At 43.6% G+C, this 8,179-nt stretch overlaps 1 long non-coding RNA gene across 1 annotated transcript in view; it reads right to left on the reverse strand.

Moving 5' to 3' along the window:
- LOC126639547 (uncharacterized) overlaps positions 1-6,112 on the reverse strand; it is a 716,944-nt gene extending 710,832 nt beyond the window's left edge. Inside the window, exon 1 of the long non-coding RNA XR_007628835.1 lies at positions 6,075-6,112. This is a non-coding gene — a long non-coding RNA (uncharacterized LOC126639547). The remainder of the gene's footprint in view (positions 1-6,074) is intronic.
- Positions 6,113-8,179: the final 2,067 nt, after the last annotated feature.

Consider the following 8,179-nt stretch of genomic DNA (forward strand, 5'->3'; position numbering starts at 1 on the left):
TGACCAGATCAGGGTATCAGAAGCCAATTTGTTCAGGTAATATTTATTTTCTAAGCAAAAGCTCTTCAGGCAGGATAGACTCTTCAAACATAATTGAAGAGCCAAACCCAAACATTTTTTTTTAATGAAAATACATAACAAATACAGAGCTACTGGGCTAAGCGTATGCTTACTGCCCCTCATAAGATGCCCCGTGGTTCTTTGCTTTTCAGAAGAACATCAGTCAGGTGGGGAGGGGCTGACTCCCATTGCCCTGTGGAACAGAGAGATCCTCAGTGTTGCTGAGTTGCTGTCTTCTGATCTCCTGATTTCATTCATACCTTTCGTATCAGAATTCTCCTTTAACCCTTATTCTGCCAAGTGTTAGAATTTCAATGCTGCACTTCTATTTATTTGTCTTAACCTGATGAGGCTTTAGTTCATGTATTTTTTCACATCTTAATAATTTTTTTTATAAAACTGACTGAAATTCACTCAGCTGTGCTATATCAAGCTTGGCCTTGGATGAGAGACAGGGGAATCCTTAGGTGAAAGGCTGCTCTGCCTTCTCACTTGCTCTTTCTCCACCTGTACCTCAGAGAAGCTCACTTAGACTAAGATGGCCTACTCAGGTACCCATAAATTGACTGCTACAATTGTAAACAGACATCTGCCCAAACTGAAGCTTTTCTCCACCCTTCTTCCCTGCCTGCCTCACCTTCTCTAAGTGGTGACTGCTGAACGTCCTCCTCTAGCTCTACCTCTGCTCTTGCATCTTCCACATGCTTTTGTCAATGCCAAGTTTGTGTCCCATGGATTCTGCCTCCCCTAGCTTAGGGCAGGTCCCTGGCTCCCAAATTTGTCCTCCTGCAAATAAGTCTAGGCTGGTTTTCAAGAATGCCAGCTTCTTTCAACTCAGTCAAGGCTGATGAGCAGAATCAGGCTTGCTGATGGTCATTCTTGGCTTGCATTGTGGGTTTATGTGGCTGGGTTTTTGGTAGTGAGGAGGGGTGGCTCCAGTTAGAAGCTGCTAGAAGCTTCCCCTGTCCTATGAGGAGCCAGTGATAGCCAGCTCGAGGACAAACTTCCTGCTGCAGACTAAGGCTGAACCAATTTGGAGTGATAAATGCTTCTGTGATCACATATTTAAGAACAGAGGACTGTTGTGCAGAAAAAATTCCAGCCTGGGAAGAGAGGAGTGGGAATGTGGGATAGTCAACGCAGACACCAAGGTCAGTGCAGCAGGAGGGGAACGGGGAGCCTTTTCCCCCTCCCTCGGGAGCAGGATAGAGACTCAGAGCCGAAGCTTCTGCAGCCCATGAAAGACCATCAGGGTGCAGAGACCCCCCTGCAAGCTATGGAGGAGCCCATGCTGGAGCAGGTGGATATCTGAAGGAGGCTGTGACATCCTGTGGGAGGCCCAAGATGGAGCAGGGTCCTGCTGGAGACTTGTGGCCTGTGGAGAGGGAAGCCCACGCTGAAGCAAGTTTTCTCAGGTATGACTGAGAGTTGTGGCTCTGTGGGGTACCCATGCCAGTACAGCTCATTTATGAAGGACTGCACCCCCTTGAAGGAGTGACCCACGGGACAGCAGATTGGGAAGAACTGTTGCCCGAGGGATGGACTCACACTGGAGAGGTCCATCAAGGACTGTCTCCCTTGGGAAGGGACCCCACGGAAGCAGGGGAAGGACTCAGGGCTGTGGCCCCCTTTAGCCTGTGGTGAAGACCATGGTGAATCAGGTTGTCCCCTTGCAGCCCACAGAGGACCATCATAGTGCAGAGCTCCCCCTGCACCCCATGGAAAACAACAACTGACTACAACTCCCCTTCCCCGTACCCCTGTTCTTCTGGGGGGGGAGGAGGGAGAACATGCAAGGAAGAAGGGGTGGGGGGAAGGTGTTTTAAGACTTTTTTATTTCCCACTCTTTAAGTCTTATCCTGTTAGCAATAAATTTAAGTTCTACCCCCACTTTGAGTCTGTTTTGCCTGTCAGTAAATGACTTCTTCCAGCACTTACCTCTGCTCAGGAATCCTTGCTGGTTTTTTTTTTCTCTCCTCTGGGAGTTGCAAAAGGAGAGTGAGATAGCAGCTTTTGGTGGGTATTTGAAATCCAGCCAGGGCCAACCCACTACAGCTTGTCTCTTGCTCTAGGGAGAGGTTGGGTTCCTCACAAATGATGTGTGGGGGAGGCGATGGACATCCTCCACGGAGCCATTGAGCAAGTCAGGCTTTGTAGAGCTGCTGCCTACTACAACTACAGCCACAAACACAGATCCTGGTGGAAGGCCAAGAGGACTCACATTTGAGATGAGCAATCTCCCTTCCCTGCCTTTGTCACTGAGAGTGAGGGATAGCCACGGTAGGAAGCAGGTCCACGGTAAGGATTGGTGGGATAAGCAGTGTCTCCAAGAGTGCTCTACCAACAGTAGAGTGTGGTCACCCTCTATATGCTTTAGAGCCCCACTGTCAAAGGGTAGATGAATATTCCTACGTGAAACCCTTGTAGGAAGTGCTTCTACAGCCTTTGTGGCCTCCTACAGGACTCTGTACATGTGTGTAATGAGCTGATAGTTACCTCTAGTGGGAGAAGAGCCCATGTGCCTTTTGTCCAGACCAGGAGTTTCAGATACAGTTATTGCATTTCCCACTGCAACGTCTTGAAATAGGTCTGAGTTACAACAGCTGCCAGGTGCCTTAATCTCCAGGAGGACAGCAGAGATAAACAGCAATCATCTACCTTTCAAAAGGAGAATGGAGTGCATAATGAATACAAATGTATTGCAGGGGAAACATAAACATCAAGAAACATAAACACACTGGATTTATCTGAAATTACACACATTTCCCAAAAGGTACAAACTCAACTTTGTTTTTCTTAGCTAAAATTGGTGTGATTTTCAAGAATGCTGGTTGCTTTCAGTTTCCATCAGTGCTGGACAAATCAAAATGTACTGGATTGTCTGGAAATGATCCCCACAGGACCCTGAGGTTGAGCTTTTGATTCTGCAGGCAAACAGCTATCACACTGTCCTGATTACAGAAGTACTTCTCTACATAGCACTCAGCAGTGAGAATAAGAGAATGGAGTTGCACTGAAAATCAGCATGTAAAATGGATTTTAGAAGACTTGAGCTTTAGACTTTCTCATTTCAAACTTGCAGGTTTGAAAAAAAAAAACCCTCACAAAGCATTTAGGGACAAAATGTAGGAAAAGGGGTTAAATATGGATTTAAGTACTGCTGTGAGTTGGTGCAGTTGTATGGGAACAGTGCTGGCTTATGTGAGATCTGTAGTTTTGACTCAGTAACCTTCCTTGTAAAAAGGGATATCTGGGTTTCTTACTTTTCCTGCAAAGGCATGGGAACAAATTCTAGTGTTAGGTGCTACTGTATTTCTTTCTAGTGCCAGATTTGGTTTCCTATTATCTCAAAATAGGATAGGATATTTTCAATTGTTTACTTCAATACATGTTATTATCAACTATTTCATATAGAAACTATTTCAGTTACTTTAGAATCCTAAAAACAACTGAGGTCTGGCTTTCTAAGCAGCCACCACGCTGGGGTTGGGTCTCCATCTCTAAAGGGCCTCCAGAAACACTGCTGGGTAAGTGAAGCCTCACTGCGAAACACTCTGCAGACCCACTCAGGCAGATCCCTCCGCATTCCTCAAGTAGGCTGTGCTTGTGGCTGGTATGCCCCTCTTGTGGACTCCTACTAAATTACTTCCCAAAACTCCTATATTTTGTCTCAGAATCAGTCTGCCTGACAGCTGCATGGCTGCCGTGTCTGCTACTTTGTGATAGAAATGGGTGCAAGGTAGCTGGGAGAATTTCAGTGGAGGAATTTAACTTATTTTCAATTTAACCACTAATTTCAGTTTATTTGGACTTCTCAATCTGTGCCTTCATCTTTTTCTGGTTTTTTAGTTTTATTCTAACTGCTTGATGCAGAATATTTTGAAAAACTTACAGGCACTTGAGGCTCATCTCACACTTTATGTATTTTCAAAGTCACAGGTCTTTGAAGCTCTTTTTGATGCTTGAGTCACAACAAAATGAGGGACTGAAAGAAGCAACTGTGAAAACCACTAAACATGCATGTATCCATGCCCGTGCTGTAGCAAGAGGTATTAAAGTAGTAATTTTTTGATGTACAAAGGAGGAGAGCAAGTAGGAAAAGCAAAATGATTTCATTGTGGTATATGGCATTGCTGACAATGATACCAGAATGGCCTGTGGGAATCTGCATTCTCAAGGGCAAAAATCAACATTAAAAATTGAAAAAAAAGATGAACAAAAGAGCTCCATGCCTGATTCTTAGATTTGAGAAAATGCATTTCACTACAATATTTAAGATACTAATTTTGTTTAATTTGTCAAATGACTGAGAAGTGATTGGATTATAGCACAGATAAAGAAAACCCCGTGTGCCATGGGGTTCATTAACTGAGCAAAGTGGCTCAAAAGCAATGGCTGTCAACTGATCCACAGTAATTCAAACGAGGAATAAGCCCAGATGCTTAATGCTGGATGTGATTAATGCCTGGCATCGACTCTCTGCAGAGATGATAGAGCTGTGGCTTTATGTCTGTAAATCAGGTGTCATGTTGTACATATTTTAGCCAAGCACAAGCAATGCTTCTGTTAAACACGAGTAATTGGGTAAAATGCAGACGTAACTGGTTGACACAAAACTGTTTGTATTACGTGTGACAGTTTAAATTACTGTGTCCCCTCCTGGAACTCAATTCTATGAATTTGTATTCTCTCATGGTTTCAAAATTAACCAGCATGAGAGGAAAGTAGACTTAATTTACCCTGTGAATATCTATAAAATACCAAGGGATGCTAATTAAATGAAATATTAGGAAAAATTCAAAATGAAAAATTCAAAATAGAAAATTCAAGTATTTGACTGTAGCAGAGACACCTATACATGTCAGAGTTTTCAATACAAGGAGTGTAGCAGGTGAATGTTACAACATTTACAACATCCTATTTGAAAATGCTAGCTGAAAACCTTAAGGCAATATCCAGCTTTGCCTCTCAGAGGGAAAAATTAGTTTGATACTTCTTGATATGTGACATAATGAAATGAAGATGAATATGACTCTACCAATGGAATAATTGGGAAAGGGAGGCACTGCTTCCCCCATGAGCAATTACCTGAGCTGAGCCTGTAAAGAGAACTCTCCAAAATACAGCAACTGCAAGAAGATGGAAAAAAAAAAAAAGGCAAGTCTGAAGCAAATCCATCAGAGTGTGGTGGTGCATCCCATCCCCCACCCCTCCCATAGGTTGTACTGTGATGTCAGAAATGCTTATCAAGTCTCAGCCTTCATGAACAGCACCTGGACTCAGCTTCTCTTGAGCTTATCAGAAACTCTGTCTGTTGCCAGGAACTAGTGCTGTCTAATGAGCTTCTAGGCTTTTTTAACAAACAGCCTTGGAAACTTAGTTTTCTTACCTGAATAACAACCCAAGTGGAGTAATATTTTCATTATCAAACTTTCAAAGAAAGTTACTGGCCCAAATTGTGTCCAGGATGGAAAATTACTGTAACTAAAACCAACTCTCTTGCGACCCAATAAACTGCTGTGCAAAGTGAGACCCTTTGAGCTGTCCTGGACCACAGTGGGCTGTGACCAGCAATCCCCCTCTGATGGAGCCTCTCAGAGCCAGCAAACTCTCAGGTTTACTATATTTGGGGACTGTTGAATGATGACTACAATCCTGGGCTGATACCCCCACTCCTAGAGGCTCAGTCCTTCACCTGTTGAGAAGATGCAAAGGCATCTGACATGAGTACTTAATTCGGGGGGAATTTTTCACAGGTACACCCCGAACAGACTCCTTTATGCCTGTGTGCATGAGAGGTTGAATAATGGCCAATCTTCGCGAGCGAAGATCCGGGGAAGGTCTTTACACCTTCCAGCCTGCGCATTGGATTTTTTAGGTGAGACACAGTGTGCGCGGAACTGAGCCCACCCTTTAATCCTAAGGTTCATCTGCCGGGGCCAAGCGAGCTTGGACGGTGGCAGCGAGTTCCTCAGGACGTAGATGGGTTGCCTTTAAGGGCTAACGAGCTCCACCTGCCCGGGAGTGGCCCTGACTGGGAATCGAACCCGGGCCTCAGCGGTGACAGCGCCGCGCCCTTAACCACTAGACCACCAGGGGCTCCTATATGAGAGGGTGAATATGCTGCAGCAAATGTACTCAGAATGTTGCTCTCCTAGATTCTTTAGTTTTGTAAGTAAGTTAGGACTGCAAGTAAGTTATCGTTGTGGTATAGTAAATTCTATATGAATCCTTTGCTAAACTATTTAATTTAAGTTATCTCTTAAGTGCTGTTAAATGCTGTAAAGTGTTGTTAAGGTTAAAAACGGTTAAGGTTAGTGCTATTAAGTGCTGTTAAGGTAAGTGATGTTGGGCCTTTAGGCATAACCTGTTGGTCAAGTCCAGACTTAGTTTAGCAAAGGGGTCTATTTCGAACTTTGTGATTCAACAGAAGAATCTTCCATATTCCTTTTTATCCTTACCCTTCCCTATCCTTTTCTCCCTCTTTTGGCCCTTCCCTCCCCTGCAAGACTCAACATAGAAACTTTTGGGTTTATTTTTGTTTGGAGTGATTATTTTGGTTTTTTGTTTGCTGTTTCTCTGTGTGCTTTACCATCTAGTAACTAGTAGAGTGAACCTTGCCAACGAACTTTGTTCTGCTTTCACTTTTATATTAAACCTGATTTTGCTATTATCTTTGCCAGTGATTCTTTAAGTGACCTTAAAATCGACTCATTCACGACACAGAGAGACAAAGAAGAGCCTGGAAAAGGGAGCCTCTTCCATTTTATTATCTACAGCAGTTTCCTTTTACTAACATCTGTTTTTCATCTGCTCTAAAAATCAGAGAAACATAGAAGAGTTTGATCTGGAAGAGACCTTTAAAGATCATCTAGTCCAATGTCCCACCTTGTACTGGAACAGGTTACTCAAAGCCCCCATCTAACCTGACTTTAAATACTTCCAGTTATGGGGCATCCACAACTTCTTTGGACAACTTGTTGTTCCAGTGTCTCACCACTCTTATAATAAAAAAATTTTTTCCTTATGTCTAATCTAAATTTACCCTTTTAGTTTAAACCACTTGCCTTTTGTCCTGTCACTATACTCCTAGTAAAAAGCCTATCTCCTTTCTTCTTATAAGCCCCCTTTAAGTATGGAAAGGCTGCAGTGAGGTCTCCCCAGAGCTTTCTTCAGGTTGAACAACCCCAGCTCTCTCAGCCTTTATAGGAGTGGTGCTTCAGCCCCCTGACCACTTTTGTGACCCTCCTCTTGACCTGTTCCAACACGTCCATGTTTTTCTTGTACTAAGGACTCCAGAGTTTCTGTGTCAAAGCCGTGGTGCTTCTGCTGGAAGTGGCTATCAGTGACATGAGCCTCATTCTTTGCTATTTACCAAAGAGCCAAACTCATCAGGAAGGGCAGAGAGAGGAGCTCGTTGTGCTCTTACAGAAGAGCCAGCAGTAGCAGGCCTGGACAATTAACCTGCCCCTCAGGGAACGGGGCACGGGACAGAGTGCCCAAGCAGCCTGTCCTTTAAGCCTACTGTGATGCTGACTGAGTTTCCCCTCTGGTCTTGTTCTTCCTTGATCTTGCCAGGCTTTGATAAGCTGATTTACTCTCATCCTGAACACAGACCATGTTCTGGCATTTGAGGAATTCTGTCTATAATTACCTAATGGGCTGTAGCAATGCAAATATTCCTGGGAGATCTGGTCTGAGAAAATAGTGCTGGGACTTTACTGGGAGTAACAAAGACAAAACATGTTCATTAGAATTAAGTCAAGTAAGGTCTGTCCATTAACTTTCCCTGTGTAGGATGCCAGCAGGCATTCTTGTTTTATTTGGATCCAGATCCAAAGAGAAGGTCCCGGAGAAGCCCTGATTTCACATTCAAAACCATGCAAGGATTGTTATGACAAGTAGACTGTGCAAGGAGCATTTGAATTAGTGGGCAGTTCTGATGTGAAAGAAGTCATTAGCTAAGGTCGAAATGGTTTTGGCCATATTCATGCTACTGTGCAGTAAAGAAAAAGAGTTGGCTACATGAATAAGGGTATTTTTTGTCTCCTCTACATCCTGTTCCCAAATACAGTAATGGGCTAAATATTTAAAGATCAATTAATACCTTTAATAGAAC

The sequence above is a fragment of the Myiozetetes cayanensis genome, unplaced genomic scaffold (genome assembly GCF_022539395.1).
Source record: "Myiozetetes cayanensis isolate MyiCay16 unplaced genomic scaffold, myiCay2020 scf1, whole genome shotgun sequence".
Classification (NCBI taxonomy): Eukaryota; Metazoa; Chordata; class Aves; order Passeriformes; family Tyrannidae; genus Myiozetetes; species Myiozetetes cayanensis.